Below are 19,025 nucleotides of genomic sequence, written 5' to 3' on the forward strand. Positions count from 1 at the left end.
TGTAGCGGTGGAAAGATCACCTTGATGAAGCACGGTCACAATATGTCCATATTTGTCAATGGGGAGGACACTCAAGATCTTTCTTACAACATCGGATGGTTGCATTTGAGTGAGTCCAAGCTCATTGACTTCCTCTACAAGAACATTCAAGTGTGAGTACATTTCATTAGCATATTATTTGGGAAGCATCTCAAAAGAGTTAAGCTTTTTCATGACAAGATGATAGCGTTCCTCACACTCACTCTTTGTTCCCTCATAGAGCACACAAACGTCCGACCATAGTGCATGGGCGTCTTTGTGGTTCCTCACCCGGTTGAACACATCTTTGCAAAGGCCTCTAAAGATGGTGTTTCAAGCCTTTGCATTCCACTTTTTATAATTCACCTCATCGCCTTATAGGTGTGTAGCATCCCAAGGTTTTGGGAAGCCTTGTGAGGTGGCTCTAAGTATTCCAACATCTAGAGCTTCTAGATACGCCTCCATGCGGATTTTCCAATATAGGAAATCATCCCCCTCAAAGATAGGAGGATGTCCATCCCCAGTGAGACATCTTTCTCTAGGCGGTTAAGCCTAAATACAGTGAGCACGAGGCTCCGATACCAATTGAAAGGATCAAGATGCCCAAGAGAGGGTGAATTGGGCTAATTCTAAATTTCTTTGCAATAATTAAGTCCTACGGTTAGCCCAATTAACCTCTTGTGCCTAGAAAGTATTTCTATTGATCTATCGCACAAAAGTTTAGCAACCTATGTTCCAATCTTACTTTAGCATGGCAATTCTATGAATGTAAATGACAAGAATTGAATTGCTCAAAGTAAAGAGAGAAGGAGGAACAAGGCGATGTTTTGCCAAGGTATCGGAGAGTCACCACTCTCCACTAGTCCTCGTTGGAGCACCCATGCAAGGGTGTAGCTCCCCCTTGATCCACACAATGATCAAGTGCTCTCTACGGGTTGATTCTTTGACACTCCATCGCGGTGAATCACCTACAATTGCTCACAACTTGAGTTAGGTCATCCACAAGCTCCACACTTGATCACCAAACTCCCAATCACCACCAGGCCATCTAGGTGGTGGCGATCACCAAGAGTAACAAGCACGAACTCTCACTTGACCATGACAAGCCTAATGAGAAGGGTGGATGCACACTATGCTACTCTTGATCTCACTAATGAGGGCTCTCTTTGGGATTCTCAAATCTCAATCACCTCACTAGGACCTTGCTCTTCTTGGCACTCTCAAAGGTATTTCTCAGTTGTTGGAATGAGCAAAAGTACCCCCACACATGAGTGGAGGAAGTATTTATAAACCCGGCTAAAAAACGAACCGTTATGTGCCTTTGCGGGGTGACTGGATGCTCCAGTCATGTTGACCGGATGCTCTGGTCAGTTCTCTTCGAACTCCAGTGATTAAGTTGTGACCGGACGCTGGACAGCGTCAGGTCAACACTGACCGGACGCGTCCGGTCGTGATTTTCCCTCTATGGAACCTTACTGGAGTTGACCAGATGCTGGGACTCAGCGTCTAATCGCACTAGACGATTTTACCTTGATCAAATGAATTGATCGGACTCTAGGCCAACATTTGGTCACCCCGGAGCCAACGTCCGGTCAGTATTTGACCCTCCATTCACTTCCAACTCTCGATCATATGTGAATGAAGTTTGCTCCAATAGATCTAAAGGCTTTTTAGGAGCTACCTAGTGCTAGATTTAGCAAGTGTGCACCACACCTAACTCACTAGACTCACCTAGGTCAAGCTACCCATCCATACCCCCCTTAATAGTATGGCCAAAGGAAAAAAAGTCCTAAACTACTCTAAGTGTCTCTTCAACTCCAATCGACACTTAGAACTAGTCCATCCTTAACCTTGCCATCCATCCTTTGAAAACCAAAACGATTTCCGTCGTAGGGGCATGACCACCATGATAGCCCAATCGATCTCTATTATCATGATCCTAACTTAATTGCCTCTACAAAACACACTGTTAGTCATAGTAATCACATATTGTCATTAATCACTAAAACCCAACTAGGGGCCTAGATGCTTTTAGGTGCGAAGAGTGATCGAATGCTGGTTGGGCATGTTCGGTCAGTACTGATGTATGGTGACATTGGTGGCACTGGAGTTAGGCACGCGGGCACAGAACTGATTGGACGCTGGTCTGCGTCCGGTCATGGTGGACCGGACGTGTCCGGTCACAAAACCGAGGCTCGGGGAGCTCTCTAGAAATGACCGGACTCAGGCGCAGCAGCGTCTGGTCATTCACTGTGCAGCGTCCGGTCGTAACTTAACCATTGAGATCAGGTGGCTCCGGTTGAACGTAGAGCAACACGTGGATGGCGTAGGGCGACCGGACGTTGGCAGGGTGCGTCCGGTCGATCTGACTGGAGCAGTCCGGTCCGTCCCAAAATTTGCCCAGTGAAGGGGTAACGGCTAGTTTAGCCCATGGGGCTATAAATAAAAGATGGTCTCGGCCATGGCTGGTGCTGAGCACCTCAGGAGACTTTGTGTCTATGCTTGAGAGTGCTTGGGAGCCCTCCATCTCACATATGCTTGATAGTGATCATCCGATTGTGTGAGAGAGCGATTCTAGTGCGATTGCATCGTGAGGTTGCATTGAGTGGCACTAGGTGATCGAGTTGCAAGCCGATGGATGCTTGTTACTCTTGGAGGTTGCCACCTCCTAGATGGCTTGGTGGTGGTCTCCGTCCAAACCCGCAAGAAGCTTGTGTGGTGCTCCAGAGAAGAGCTTTGTGAGGGGCATTGTGCTCGCTCCCACGGGAGCCACGAAGAGCAACTCTAGTAAAGGGAGACGCCAAGGGCGACAAGTGGTCTGGCCGGGTCAAGTGCTAGAGCTTGTGATAAGCACTCCACGTGGGAGAGTGTGACTTGTGGGTCACCACTAGCAAGAGGACCAGCGGTAACCTTGGAGCTTGTCTCAACGGGGACTAGCGTGTTGGCAAGCACGTGAACCTCGGGAAAAAAAATCATCATGTCATCCTTGTATTCCCATTGGTTTGCATTCTCTGTTACACAAGCTTGTAATTACTTTCATATATATTGTGCTTGTGTAGTTGCTCTTGTAATTAGTTAGCTTGTGTAGCTCACTAGTTACCTTTTTACTTGTATAGCATAGAAGTAGCTATCTTTGCGTGGCTAATTTGGTTTGTGTAACCTTATTAGTCACATTGCTTAGTTTGTGTAGCTAAGTAATTACGCTCTCTAATTTGGTATTGGTTGTCTTGTTATTGAGCATTGCTAGTGAGCTTAGTTGGCTTTGTGCGTTTGCTTACTAGCATGTGTAGAAGCTTCCTTGTTGCTTGAAGTACTAGTGGCATAGGTTTGTGTGACCTTGCTTCTAGAATTGGTTAGGTGAGCTCTAGCTAGCCCTGACACCTTTGTTTCTTAATTAGTATATTTGGAAGGTGCTAGAGAACATAGATAGAGGGGTGTAGTCTTGGCTAGACCGATAGTTTTAATTTCGCACTTATTTCGGTTAGCCGACGCGATTAATTTTAGAAAGAACTATTCACCCCTCCTCTAGTCCGCCATCTCGACCTTACAACCAGGCAGCAATAGACCCGAGCAAGAATTTGGGTCTGTTTGGATGCAGCCCTGAGTCACTTTTGCCTAAAAAATCTGTTGCCTGTAGGGTCTGTTTGGATGTTGCCTTCCAGGCATCTCCGGCTCCCGGCAGAGTCCCCAGACGTTCAATTTTCATCGCCTAGGGCTGAGATTGGTTGCCTGGCAGGTATTTAGTTGAAGCCCTGGGCAGCAGCTTGGGCCGGGCAGATTCTTCTTCCCCAGGCAACCAAAGACTGCCTAGCTGCTGCTTGCAGTTGCCTGGACTTTAATCACCGTGAAAACTCTCCTAGGGGCCCACAACTCTCTTTTCCAGGCAGTAGCTTCAACCAAACAGTCACCCATGCGGTTGCCTGGCCAGGCAAAATCGAATGGATTTGCAGGCAACATACAAGCAACATCTTTCTTCAGGCAAATGATTCAGGGCTACAACCAAACAAGCCCGAAATGCTCATTTCTTCAGGCCGGTAAATCTTGCCGCAGAACGTCACACAGGCTGTGCTGGGCTCGCTTTTAACGTCGCACATCATAGGTTGGGCTTGCTTTTTGGGCCAGGCTTAGACAGACCCCGCTAGTTTTTAGGGCAAAATAATTGGGCCAGGCTATATTTGCCCATGTATACATTAGCAAAAAAATGGACAATTGCATCCGCAGTTTCAGATAAATAATACTTCTTCATTCCAAATTATAAGAGGTTTTGACTTTTTGATATATAGCTTTTGTTATATACTTAGATATCCATTATGTCTAGATGCGTACATAACTTTTACTATATACTTAGATATGTATTATGTCTAGATGCGTACACTGTAAAGATAATGTATCTAGAAAAACCAAAACGTCTTATAATTTAGAACTATATACTTAGATATGCATTATGTCTAGATACGTACACCGTAAAGATAATGTATTTAGAAAAGTCAAAGCGTCTTATAATTTAGAATGTAAAGTGTCTTATAATTTAGAACAGATGGAGTAAACAAGTACTGAGTTTCTGGTTGTGGATGGAAAGTGGCTATATCTAGAAATGAATATTGTGTATTCCTACTCCTTCTGTCCTATTCTATAGAATATAGTGTATTCGATATTTTAGAGGACCAGTGAAGGTAGAGCAGTTTTAAAACGTTTGGTAAAATAACTTTTTAGATAAGATAGCCGAGAGAAAGCTGAGAGAAGCTAGTATTTTTAGCTTCGTCCAGCTTTATTTGAGAACTGTGCATGTGAGGAGCTAAAAACAGCTTTTAGGAATAAGTTATTTTCATCTAAACATGTTTTGTAGAAAAGTTTTGCGAAAGTTCGAGAGGAAGCTATACTAAACACACCCTTAGTCTTCTAGATATAGGCTGAACCTATACCCTTCCTGCCAGGTGTAGGCGGCGCATAGAGAGCATCTGTTTTCATGACCTTAACAGTTGGGCCATGTTTAGCATAGCTTCATGGATAGCTTCATGAGCTATTGTAGCTGGTTTTTTTTTTTTGCAAAGCACTCTATTTTAAAATAGCTTCATTGGTAAAGTTTTTTTATTCTCTCACAAAGGAGCAGAGAGAGGTGAAGCTGAAAAGTAGCTTTTCTTATTTTCCTCTCTCAACCATGCATGAAACTATATTTTGCCAAATATTTTTTTAAATAGTTCAGTTTCACCGAGAAAGCTACTTATAAAGTTGTGTTCTAAAAAAATAGGTTTAATAGTGAAGCTGAGCTGTACCAAACATAACCTTATTCTATAATCCATGATCTATAAGCTGCTTTTGCAAATTCTTTACTAAAACGAACATGCATTTTTCTCCGTTACAAGAGGAAGTCTCTACCGGTGCCAAAGTTTTGATAACCAGAGCATAATTTATTTGTATATGTTGAAAGGTGTGAAACCGTGCCTCTTTTTTTATAGCTGATATCTAAAGTATGCGCTGCTTAGTTTTTTTACAAGTATGCGCTGCTTAGTTTTTTTACACCAGTACAAGAAAAAAAGTTATATATGCGGAAGAAATTAACTGTTTCAGGAGATCGCGCAGAGTTTTTTTTTTCTTTTGTCATGTCTCGCCATTATCCTGCCAATTCTAAAAATGAGATACGGGTGAAGATCATGCAAATAGTAAAAAGGGAATAGTCAGAGGACGAGAGATCATGCAAATGGTAAAAAGGCAGTTTTATTCTTTTTTTTAATACCATCCGGCCAGCTTTCTTTCATCTGATAACATAATTACATCATTTGATAAAATCAGAAAAATAAAACTAAGGATGAATCACCCTAAATGCAAAAGGCTTTAGAAACAAAAGCTTGCCGAACCGGCTCGTGAGCGACTTATTCATTCCTCTATCATAATGTTCAATCGTAGCCGTTGGAACCATTAAATGTCCTAACATTTTTTAAAAATTAGGACTAGATTGCGCATTAGCAACGGCCACATCTGTAGCACCGGGTGTCTTGTGTGAACGGCACGCACGCACGCCATTTCGAAAATTGAAGGTGCCGCCACTTAAATGTCCTAATATGGCTAGAGAGGGTGAATAGTCTATTTAAAATCTATAAATCAACTAGAGCAATTGATTCATACAACAAATGATGTAATGTAATTTTGCTCTAGCTTTTACAAGGGTTACAAGCCACCTATTCTAATAATTTAGTTGCTATGATCACTAGGCACATAAGAGCTAAGTTGCTACTCACTAAGAGCTCTCAAATTTGCCATACTAAAGAGCTCCACTAGATAAACTTAAGCTACTAAGTAAGCTCTCAATTCTAGCTATACTAAAGAGCTTGCTACAACTAGTTTGCCAGAAAGTAATGATGTCGGTGTAGAAAGTGATCAACTAAATATTTATAGTTTTGCTGTACGTTGTGATCAGAGGTGGCCTAGCACTCAATGACATATGATTTATACTGGTTCAGCCAATGTGCCCTACGTCCAGTCGGGGTCGGTCGACGACTTTATTCCTAAGCCCAGGTGCTCGAAGTCTGTAGTGGGGGTACAAACAAGAAGGAGGAAGAATGGGGTGTACAAGAGGTTCGGTCGGCTCCGACCGGAAGGGTCGCGGTCAGAACTTGGCGGTCCTGTGGTTGAGAGCGTTGATGTCGATCTAGTGAGTCTGGGCTTGAAGAAATCGATCTCCCCTTCGGGGGAGGGAGCGCATCCCCTTTTATAGATAAAGGGGATGGCTTTACAGGTGAGAGGGGGAGAGTACAGATATTTCTAAGTCTTGCTGCCTACGGTGATGAGAACTGGATAATGATTGAAGCCCCCCAATACTGTCGATGTCGCTGTAGGATGTCATATGTGTACGGAAGGTCGAGCTATCTTCTCCAGGAAGAATGACACCGGTACCTGCAGAATACTTCTAGATGCCTAGTGGCATGTGAGGAGCTATGCTATGTTCTCCCGGTATGGCAAATCCTGAAGTCCATACCGCAATCGTTGTCCAGAGACACGCGGAGAGGGCTTACCATATGGGAGTTTCTAGCGGCCCCTACAATACTTTGTGTCAGGGTGGCTGTAGAGCACTGCTTCGTGCAGGGTAAGGTCCCTGGTACAGTGGTGTTGACTTGTGAGCCATGCCTTGCCTTTCTCCGCACGCCTTCTGGTTCTTTCCGAGCGGACGTCCCTGGTCGGATGGTCCCCAGTCGGTTCTGGCACGCCAGTCGGAGAATAGTGATGGCGGTGTTTTTCTATGAATCCTGGTCGGAGACATGGGGTCAGAGTCAGAGGCGGTCCTTGGGTCAGGCTTTCCGAGTGGAGGCCGTGCGGAGGCAGCCGGGGCCTGACACTAGCGCTTCGATCGGAGAGGTCGTTCGGAGCTGGCCTAAGCCTGAGCTGGTGCTCTTGTTGGAAAGATGGGCCGATGGCGGCCAGGGCCTGAAGCGAGTGCTCTGGTCTGTTGAGTTCAGACTCTTGGGCCGGTCCAGAAGAAAGAAAAGGACGTTCTTCTAGGCCGAGCCTTGGCGTGGAAGCCGGTCCCCGAGGGACCCCGGGTTTATGAACCCGACAAATGAAGAGAGTGAGGTGATTATACCGCCGCGTCGAGGGATGAACTAATCACAATATGAATACCAATCAATCACCAGGAGAATATCAAAGGGCAAGAGACAACCAATTTTCTCCCGAGGTTCATGTGCTTGCCATCACGCTACGTCCCCATTGTGTCGACCAACACTGGTTCGCCGGCTAAGAGGTGATGCATGAACCTCGTTCACATAATTGGACACCGTAAGAACCTACCCACAAGTGAGGTAACTCAATAACACGAGCAATCCACTAGAGTTACCATTCGGCTCTCTGACGGAGAATGTACAAGACCCCTCACAAACACCGAAGTCGACCACGAACAATCACCAACTCGTGCCGAAACTCCTCCGCTACTCCAAGCCGTCTAGGTGGTGGCAACCACCAAGAGAAACAAAAGAAATCTGCATGCATAATGATCCACAAGTGCCACTAAATACAATCACTCAAGCAAATGGACTTGGAAGCACTCCCAATCTCACTATGATGATGAATCAATGATGGAGTTGAGTAGAAGGTGTTTGCTTAAGCTCACAAGGATGTTAGGAATGTCAAAGTGCTAAGAGAGTAAGCTCCAAGCCGGTACCTTCCTATTTATAGAGCCCCAAGACTCAAAGAGCCGTTGGACACTCTCGGGGTGACTGGACGCAACCCAGCGTCCGGTCGGTCATCATCCGATCGCTCCGATAGCCGCCACATGTTCCCGTTTAAACCTCAGCCATTAGATGCCAATGGTCACTTAACGTTCAACGCGCCTCCAACGCACCTGACGCAGAGCCATGCCGCGTCTGTTCGATTCCAGTAAGAGTCTAGAGATGTTTTTTGTCGACTAGACACGTCAGGTCATGAGTGACTGGACGCGCACAGCAGTCCGGTCAGCTCCCCGCGTCTCTACCTACGAGAACCCTATCGATGTCAGCGTACGTCAGTCGTGACCTAACGCAGCCATTGCACGTTTGGTCGCACGCTGACCCCTGCGTCCGCTTGCCTGAAGAAGTGACCTGACGCGCCGATGGCAGCGTCCGATCGCTCCTTGCCCTTCTCAGCCGCAGCGCCCCACTTCGCTATAATTGACCGGACGCGCCGGGGTGAGTCCAGTCATCCCGCGGTCAGCGTCTGGTCATGGACTATCTCCTCCTTTTATTTTTCTAAGTCCACAACCACTTAGCCCTTGCTTTCAACTTGCTAACCACACTATGTAGAACTTGTGTGCACGTGTGTTAGCATTTTTCAAAGCATTTTACAAAGGGTCAAAGTTAGCACACTAGGTTCCTAAATGCAGATGCAAGAATCATGTCACCTAGTAGCACTCGATAAACCATTTGGCCAAAGATCTCCTCTCTTTATAGTATGGCTATCGATCCTAAGTCACTCACACCCTCTATGGTGTCTTGAGTGCAAAACAAAAATATATCTTATATCTTTGCCTTGATCTTCTCGGTTTTTGTTTTTTTCTTTCTTCTTTTCCAAATTGAAGCTTGACCATCTTCATTTTATATCCACCTTCATCACCATGGACCTCTCACTTGCTTCACCACTTGGATTGAACCACCTTATCTAATTGATACACTTAGATCAAAGGTTAGTCCTATGTTTCATCAATTATCTAAAACCAAACTAGGGCTTTCAGCCATGCCACCGCATCAAACATGGAGGAGGCGAGTGGGCATGCGGTTGCCGGTGGAACCACAGACTCCCCACGTCTCTATTTCAGCGCGAGGACTCCGCCCCGTCCTCCACCATCTGTCGCGTTTCTCCAGCCGCACGCTCACCATTGTTCCCAACTTCTGATCCGCCGCCTAGCTAGGCGCCTTCGAGCGTCCACTCACATCGAATACGCGCGACGAGCACGATGAGCACTGAAGGGACCGTGACGCCTAAGAGGGGGGGGGGTGAATTAGGCAACTTAAAATTTCAGTGCGAGGACTCTGACCCCTATTGAATGCATGACAGAATATTTAAGTATGTAAATGCAAACATTAGGCATAAAAGATAACTAGATGCTTTAAGAGTATACCAATTGAAAGACAATACCAATTGAAATAACTGCTAATTGAAAGTAATGACATCTAGTTACCTAACATGGGAAGGGGAATTTGGGTCCATAGTATTCACTAACCTACTTGGCAATTATTTTGTCCTTCATGATGCGCCCCATGTAATGCACCCAAACTTTGCCAAGTCTCCAAATTCCCTGTGGTCCGATGGACTTCTCACTTCCCTTTCGGGATCTAAACCTTCTTGGTGCTCTTCATGTTGGAAATGATTTCCTTTGGCACCCAAAAGCGTTTGACCCCATTGTTTGCTTGCTTGTTCACCTTGATGGCCACCACCTTGTCATTTTTCTTCTTCTTCAAGAGATAAGGTGTGGAGGCCTTCTTGTCCACCTTGTTGGTGTAGGTGTTGGAGAGCTTGCTTGTTTGCTTTTTCTCCTTCTTCTTTGCTCCTCCCCCATTCTTCACCTTGCACTCATAGGACTTGTGGCCTTTTTTGCGGCACACGTAGCAAACCACGGTTTGTCCTTCATCAAGCTTCTTCACTCCCTTGACGGTGTTATCTTGATGAAGTTGGGTTTGCTTCGCCTTGCCTTTCACTTGAGTCAAGTCCTTGGTGAGGCGAGCTACTTCTTGCTTGAGTTGCTCATTCTCTTTTGCAACCTCTTGTGTGCATGTATCTACAATCACTTTCTCAACACAAGCTTGGTTGCACAAAGGTGAGTCTAAACATAAATTATTGCAAGAGGTAGATGCATCCTTTTTAATTATGTCATTTCTTTTAGATGCCTTGGTGGGGGTATTTTTGACGGCCTCAAGATTGGCAACTTTATTTGTTAGCTCATCACAATGTTTGCACATGATTTCCATTTTAGCAAGCAAACTTTGATAATCATTTTGTGAGCTAGCTAACTTTTCTTTTAATTTTTCATTTTTCTTTTCAAGTTGCTTATCATTAATTGTGCATGCACTTGTTGTTGCACTAGCCTCAAGTTGCTCAATTTTAGTAGATAGTTCAACATTGAGATTTGCAAAGTTTTCATATTGTTCAAGCAAATTCTTGTATGCTTCTTGTGAACTACCTAGCTCTTCTTTTAAGGATTTGAGCTTCTTTTGTTGACTAGTGCAAACTTTAGCATATTTAAGATTTTGTTGCACAATTGTATTATAAGAAGGCAAATCATCATCACTATCGCTCTCACTAGAGGATGAGCTTTCATTACCTCGTGCCATAAGGCACACACGAGAAGAGCTTGATGATGAGTGCTTGCGCCCTTGCCTCTTGTGATGATCTTCTTCACTTGAAGAATTATCCCATGACCTTATTGATATGAGGGCTTTGTTCTTGCACGCCTTCTTCTTTGTCTTGGGTGTGGACTTGTTTGGACAAACTTCCACAAAGTGCCCCAACTTGCCACATCCATAGCATCCCCTCTTTCTTTGCTCGTTTCTTTGATTAGTGAAAACGAGGTCTTGAATTTGGATGGGCACACCCTTGACATTGAGCCTTTGGATCATCTTCTCCACCTTGTTGATTAATTTGATTGATTCTTCATCAAGGTCGGAGGTGGAGGAGGAAGATTGATCATCATCACTTGAATCTTCATCATCATCATCATCCTCATCTTCTTCTTCACTTGAGGAGCTTGAGCTTGAGCTTGACTCAACTTTCTTGCCCTTCATCTTTTTCTTCTCACTACAAGCGAGAGCTTTGCCTTTGCTTGATGAAGATGCTTCTCCTTGACCCATCTTACGTGACATTTCAAATGCCACTAGCTTGCCAATGACAATGCCCGGGGTCATGGTGCTCAAGTTCTCCATGTTGTGAAGGATGGTGATGATGCTTGCATATTTCTTTTGTGGTAGAACGGAGATGATCTTCCTTACGATGTCCGCATCATCTAGCTTTAATAATCCTATTGAATGGAGCTCATTGATAATTAGATTCAATTGAGAATACATATCACGAACAAGCTCATCATCATTCATAGCAAAGGAATCATAATTTTGCTTGGCTAGACAATGTTTTTGCTTATGGACATTACTTGTGCCATCATGGAGCTCTTGGAGTTTTAACCAAATTTCATGTGCCGTATTTAAGGTGAACACTTGGTTAAACACATCCATGCTAAAGGATTCAAACAAGCAATTCTTAGCTCTAGCATTGAAATGCATTTCTTTTTCGTCACTCTTTGTGGGTTTTTCGGGATTCTTGATGGGTTTCATCCCGTCACGAGTGACTCTCCATACACCTAAATCAACCGCCTCAAGGTGGCAAGCCATTCTAGCCTTATAATAGAGGAAGTTAGTGCCGTCAAATTGTGGAGGCCTAGTGGTATCCATCCCAACCACTCTAAGTAGCGTCGGCTCAACGGCGGTTAAGCCAAAGGTCCAAATATGAACCAACCGGCTCTGATACCAATTGAAGGGACCGTGACGCCTAAGAGGGGGGGGGGTGAATTAGGCAACTTAAAATTATAACTCTAAACTATGGCCTCTTTTTCTAACCCTAGCAAAACCTATGCAATAGGTAAGCTATCTAGATGTGCAACTATGGTTTTGCTAGTGTATTGTTATCTCTACCACAAACGTAGTAAAGTAATCAATGTAAATGCGGAAGCTAAAGAGCAAGGTAGAGATATGCAAACTCCCGTCGACGACTTTGGTATTTTTACCGAGGTATCGAGAAGCGCGCAAGCTTCCCCCTAGTCCTCGTTGGAGCCCCTCGCAAGGAATCCCTCGCAAGGACCAAGCTCCCGGTCGGGTAACTCCGTGGATAGCCTCAGGCCTTCCCCACGCGCAAGTGGGTCTCCGATGTGCCTTTTGGCAAGCCTCTCTCAGATGCTCCCCGCCGTCTTCACTATCAAGCTTCCGACCAAAACGCCGTGGGCCTTGTTCCCTCCGGTACACGGTGGCGGCCACACCACAAACGCGGTTGGTGTGATCTCGCAAGACTTCAAGCCCCTCCGATGTACAACACTTGTGCTCGCAAGCACGGGGTGGCAAGAGGTATGCAAACCTCACTAAACACTAGGCAAACACCTAGAGCAAGCGTATGAGCGGTGGTCTAATCAACCTAAGCACTTCGCAAAGCACTTATGCTAATCACCTAATAAGACACTAAGCACTATGTATGTGGAGATCACTAAAATGGTGTATCAACACCCTTGGTATGTTTCCTCAGCTCCACACGCTCAAATGGCCGGTTGGGGGTTGTATTTATAAGCCCCACTGAGAAAGTAGCCATTGGGGTCGAATTCCCGCGAAACAGCTACTGATCGGACACTGAATCGTCCTGACTGGACGCGTCCGGTCGTCTCGACCATTGCAGCCGTGAACTACCGATCGGACGCTACCAGCGTCCGGTCGCAGTTTCGCGCTCCTGGAACCTCTCTGTACTCGATCGGACGCTGTGTTTCTGTGTCTGGTCGGTTGCCGCCAGCGTCCAGTCCTCGCGTCCGGTCGCCTGTCTACCGTCGCGCTTCCAGCATCTGGTCCAGCGTCCGGTCGCTTCTGCGAGCTCGTTTCTTCATGATCTTGCGTACGGCTTGGTTCCTATCTTCATGCTTGGACTTTGCTTGATATCTTGGGTCTTTTCTTGTGCTCCTAAGGTCTTTCTTAAGGTGTTGATCATCGGATCATCTCGTCCAAGTCATGTCTTGCACCCTGTTGGACTATAAAACAAACACTTGCAAATTCATTAGTCCAATTTGGTTGTGTTGGTCATCAAACACCAAAATCCAAAGTAAATGGGCCTAGGGTCCATTTTCCTTACAAGCACCTATAGCACCGCCATGAGCATCCACTACAGCAACGAGCCGCCGCCATGGCCGGCCACCTAGCTCCGAGGCCGTCCGTGGCCACCTGGAGATGCGGCTCACTACAGCACGTCGCATTATAGGAGTCATTTACAAATGCTCCAAAAATGGTCAAAGCACCCTCAAAGACCTTTCGAGGCATTTATTAAAACGATGTCTAAAAATGGAAGGAAAAGGTCTTTTGAGGCATTTTTCCAAAATATCTTTTAATATTTACATTTAAAGGCATTTTCTGACTGTCTAAAATACTATTTAGAGGCGTTCTGTGCAACGCCTTCAAACATTAATGGAGGTATTATTAAAAATGCCTCAAAAATCAAGCTATCCATATGGAACTGCTAGCAACATAAAATCGACACAATCCATTCGAGAATGAACCAATAAGAGTACATGTTAACACTATGTACTCCAAACATTTTAATCTTGCAGACATATAGTTACATTTATAATCAGATTGCATTGCTCTCTTTTAGAGAGATAAAAGGCCTGATATGTTCACATCTCCCCTACAATGCTAAGGTTAACCCCGGCACGGGAGATAGGCCAAGTCAGGTAAACCTCAGCCACTCATTCACCTTCACTGTTGTGGTAAATATCTCCCTCCTCAGCAGACCACACCCTCGTCCACTTTGGGGCTTTTACATTTTTACCATTATTAAGATTGGCGTTCATCTGATTATCACTCTTAGTTTGGCACTTACAACTTTACCATATGAGAGAACTTTGAGTTCTTAATTTACCACATTTGCGCATGTGGCACGCCACGCCAGCCCGACATGTTGGCGCCCAGTCAGCATAGGCATGCAAAATGTCCTTGCTGCCGTTGGCGTCAGCTTCGTCTTCTAGCTCCATCCCCGATAGCTAGGTCCTCGCCGGAGCAGCTGCTCCCCATGCGAGCTCCCCAGCGGCGGCGGAGCTCCTCGCAAGATCCTCCTTGGTGGTAGTAGCAGCCACGGGCTCAACCCGACGTAGCCCACTGTTGGCCACTCGCTCACCATGGACACATCGCAGTAGCTCTGCAGGAACATCTCCACCAGCACCTTGTGGTTCTGCGGCTGGTTTCCGGCTCTCGGTGGCTGCAGCACGCTGACATGCTCGCCGGTCACCGTGGCCTGCTCGTAGTACATGGACTTGAGCCTCTCGGCGTATTTCGGCTGCGCCAAGATGACGAGCACCACCTTGGACGACATCGCAGCCGCCGCGTGCTCACTTGACACCACTTTGGGATCTACCTCGGGCAGGATCTTCTCCTGGCTCGTGCATGTCGTGATCTGGTTGAAGTACGCCTCCATCGACACGGGGTTCCTAGCGAGGGTCATGATCTTAAGCCCAATCTTCTCATCGAACTTGGCCATGTACGACGTGTAGTACCCCTGGATCATCTTTCACACCTTGTTGGACGGGTGGAATAGGTACCTTCCGATGTGGTGGAACACCGTGTCCGTGCCCGGGAACATCCACCAGAGCTCGTCCTTGAACTGCGGCATGAGGAACAGCCCCGACGCGAAGTAGAGGTCGGAGCGCAGCAGCAGCCAGTTCACCTTCCCCAGCACGGTCTGGTCATCGTCGTAGAAGAAGCGCTGGTCGGGCAGCTGGTAGTCATGCGCCAGGTGGAGGTACGCGTACGACGGCAGCGACTCGGACCGCACGCCGACGGGGTTGTCGTTGCTGATCTTCTTGGCGCCCAGCAGGCTCCCATAGCTATGCTCGCTGCTACGGCGGAGCTGCGTGAGGTTGTGCATGGGAAAGCCCGGGGGCAGCTCCCAGGACGCGCCCGGGAAGGGCTTGCAGAAGAGGCCCGCCATGTCCTTGGCCATGTCGATGTGGAAGACGCGGCGGGTGAGCAACGCGTAAGAGGAAGGTGGACGCCATGGAGACCATGCGGTCACCGAGGTGGTTGCCGGGCGTCCACATGAGCTAGCTGCACTCGGCGAGGCCCATACTATTGTGGCGGAGGCGAGCTGCCTCACGGACTTGTCGTACAAGGGCGTGCTAGGCCCGCACCTGCGGTGGAGCGCCTCATACTTGCGTAGCTGCAACACGAGGTACGGCGACGCCCTGCGGTACAGCGAGGAGAGGTACCGGCTCAGGCAGGTGCTCTCGTTGACGTCCGGCGAGAGCAGGCCGCCGAGGAGGATGTCGCGGCTCTCGAGCGGCGAATCCGAAGGCTCCGATGACGATAGGAAGACAAAGCTGACGAGTGGGGCCCACCTGACTGTGAGAGGGAGCTGCAGGACCCGGTTGTCAGAGATGGAGAGAGATAAGCAGGCCAGGGGCAGCAAGGACATTTCGCGTGCCTATGCTGACCGGGCGCCAACGTGTCGGGCTAGCATGGCGTGCCATATGTGCAAATGTGATAAATTAAGAACTTATTGTAAGTGCCAAACTAAGCGTAATAATTGGATAAACACTAATCTTAATAATGGTAAAAATGTAAAAGCCCCGTCCACTTCAAACAAAAACCGTCGTCCTCTTCTCGTCCCGACGCTTCTCGTCGCTTCCTCCGCCTCCCCCAATCCGACCTCGGCGCGACACGGCAGACGGGCGAGCACCCCTCCCCCCGGTGTGGGGTCGGCCGGCGGCGCTAGGGCGAGCGCGCCCCCTGGCGGCGGCCCTGGGCAAGCGCCCCCTCCACTGGCGCGGCGGCACCCCAGGGGCGAGCGCGCCCCGGCTCGACGGTGTGGCCTCTCTCCCTTGCTCCTCCTCTCCTTATTTCGCCGGGGCTGGGGTCGAGCGTCGGTCTGTGCTTGTTGCCGTTCTTTGCTGGGTTGATCTGGGGCCTCTAAAACCTGATCCAGGGCTTCCATGGCCGGATCGGTTCGTTCCCCCACGGGATCTGGCCTGGTGGCATCCTCTCGCAGCTTCCGGCGTCGAGGGATGCGGCATAGGGACGTCCTGGGGCGCCGCAGCTCCTCGCCACGCACCACCATGTGTCGTCGTCTCCCCTCTCCCACCTTTTCCTTCTCTCCGCGTGTGCTTGCTGCAATGGAGACCTGCACGGCCTTTCTCTAGTACGTTGTGTGAATGAATACATCCCTGTGGTTGTGCGTTGCCCGCTGATTAGCATAGGCGTAGAACGGCAACAGCTCTGGGCTGCCGCAGCGTCGGCTGGTCTGGAGCTGCTGTTGCCGGCCGTCTACTCAAGCGTAGAGCAATTGCAGTCATGCCATGCCTAGACCTCGCTGCTAGAGAAAGGTGTGTGCGATCTAGCACTGGAAGATATGGATGCTAACTACAACACTTGGGCAGTCTAGCAGTTCCTTTGCAGCAAGTCTTGATTGAATTTAAGAGCAAAGAAAGATTTTTTTGCCAGTTGCATATAATGTGTTTCGTAGAATGCCCACAACAGCAGCACAGGTGAGGATGCTAAACAATTTTTTTCTTCCTGTATCTACTCCGATTTGCGCCTAGGAATATAGACAAGCTAAGAAAAAATATAGATAGTTTCTTCAGAGTTGTTCTTGGAATCATCGTCCTGCAAACATATAGAAAAAAATACTGTTACATCATTTCCTTCAATTAAGCTTTGGCCTATAGATTTTCTTAATTGTTGGATTGAGTGGGTAGTAAAATTTTCATACTCAGTTTTAGGCTATTGAATTGCTCATCTTCAATGTTGGCTTTTGTAGTTTTATGTTTCAGAAAATAAATGCCCTCGCCAAGCCATGTAGCATCTGTTCTTTGCTACTTTCAGGTTCATTTCATTTGTCTCCAGTTAGCTGGTTCGATTCCAGGATTTTTTTTGCCTTTTTCCCGCCCCTGATTTTGCATACACACTTTTATCTCCAGATTGAGAGTTCATGCAGTTTCTGTTTGGGGAAGCCAATTGGTGCATGGCATGAACTTATCTTTGGTAAATTTGCCATGTACAAGCTACCGCTGGTGCCTGGTTTAAAACTTGATGTTAGACCTTCGGGCTGAACAAGAAGAAAAAAAGGGACCATATTCTCCCCCTTCCCTTCTTTCCCTCAGCTCCCTCTCCTCACTGAGGATCTTGGCCCCCCTCCCTTAGGAGGCCGTTGGCTCCTGCCACTCTCTTGTTTTTAAAATGTGCAGGTCATGAGCAGAACTGATATCCTTTGTTGTCATGTTATCTACCGAGGTTTTGGGATTGTGTGATGATGAAGTGTTTTAGACTGAGACAATGGAATTGTGCAATGGTGATTAGTTATTTCATCGTTCCATGAATCTTGCTGTGTCCAGTGATTCTTATATCTTGGCAATTCTCTTCTGCATGTGTTGTTTTGTTTTCATTAGTTCCTGCACTTTATGCATTTGTTACTGAGGATAAGTCCATTGTCAATGATGTCTTTACTTCACATAATTTGTTGGATGTTCTATTACTGAACACACCCCATTGCCAATGACGTGTTTATTCCTATCCATCTCTCTCCACTTTCTTGCAAATGCACTAATCCAACACCATGTTGCCCTTCTCCTGGTTCTATGGGGAACATACGCTAAGGTGCCCCTGCTGGTCAGTACAATTTGCAGGTTAGTATATATTATGCCTTTTCTGCTACATTTTCCTTTGTTTTTGCTTAAGTTTGCTTGAACCATTTTTGGCTGTTGTTGTTTGCTATAAATGCAGGATACAGTATTGGAGTTGGGGTTTCAGGGCATCAAATTGCAATTTTACTATGCTCCAGTCATTATGACTCTCTGGTGTTTTTGGCTATGCCTACTCTGAAATTTGAATGAATCAGGCTCTCTTCGTGTTTTTGAATGTAGCATTTTTAGATTACGGACTGCTATTATCGAAATTCAATAGGACAGGAGTTGGCCATGTTGTTGCTTCTATTTCCATCTGATCAGATTTGGTCTTAACACTAATTTCGAATAGTTATGCCACTATATGTATTTGCAGATAGGATGATCATTGTTAGTTACTGGCTTCATGATTAGCGTAGATACATAGATGATCCTAACCAGCATGACCTGGAAGCATGGATTTTCATTATTTTGATCATTCCTCTTGTTGCCGCACAATATAAGCCTCTACATTGCTCCCTATCTGTCAAATTTCTCCATTTACCTTGTGCCATATCAATCTCTGCCGCTGGAGACCTATATACTTGTCCTCTTACTGTGTTTTTCCCATCTATAGGCTCATCTCTGCCAAATAACGACACCAAGTCACACCTTCTAATTCATCACTACTTCGGTGCAAACAATTTCCCACTAACCAGGTAGCGTGGTTTGTCGCTTCCTTCCAGAATAAATAGATGGCGGTTTTTTTTTTTTCATTTTCTAGAGACAAGAAAATATTAGCAAACAATCCAGCACTCTGTGTAGGCTTCAGTTAGACAGAGGTTTCTAATGAGTTACAGACACCTTGCTTTCATCGAAATGACAGTTTTCCCTTCCAAGCTAATCTTTGCTAATTGTCATATATAATGATCATTTGTTTTTTATGTTCTGAGTAGGAACAAATATTTTTAGTGTTAGTAAAATTGTCGTAGGTTCCCTTTTTTAGAAATAGGTTGATAGTAGATGGTTTCCTAGAAAGGTGTGTGCCGGATTGGTAAGTGTATAACAATTGTCCTTTCTATTATGTTCAGTAAACTGTGGAAAGACGTCATGAGCTATTGAACCAAACTTTGACTTGAGGCTCTTTTGGGGGGATGAT

General features: G+C 46.4%; 1 pseudogene; it reads right to left on the bottom strand.

Annotated features, from left to right (window-relative positions):
- Positions 1-14,238: 14,238 nt before the first annotated feature.
- On the bottom strand, positions 14,239-15,684 carry LOC136495679 (galactoside 2-alpha-L-fucosyltransferase-like; annotated as a pseudogene).
- Between the last annotated feature and the right edge of the window lie 3,341 nt (positions 15,685-19,025).

This window comes from Miscanthus floridulus, chromosome 12, assembly GCF_019320115.1.
Source record: "Miscanthus floridulus cultivar M001 chromosome 12, ASM1932011v1, whole genome shotgun sequence".
Classification (NCBI taxonomy): domain Eukaryota; kingdom Viridiplantae; phylum Streptophyta; class Magnoliopsida; order Poales; family Poaceae; genus Miscanthus; species Miscanthus floridulus.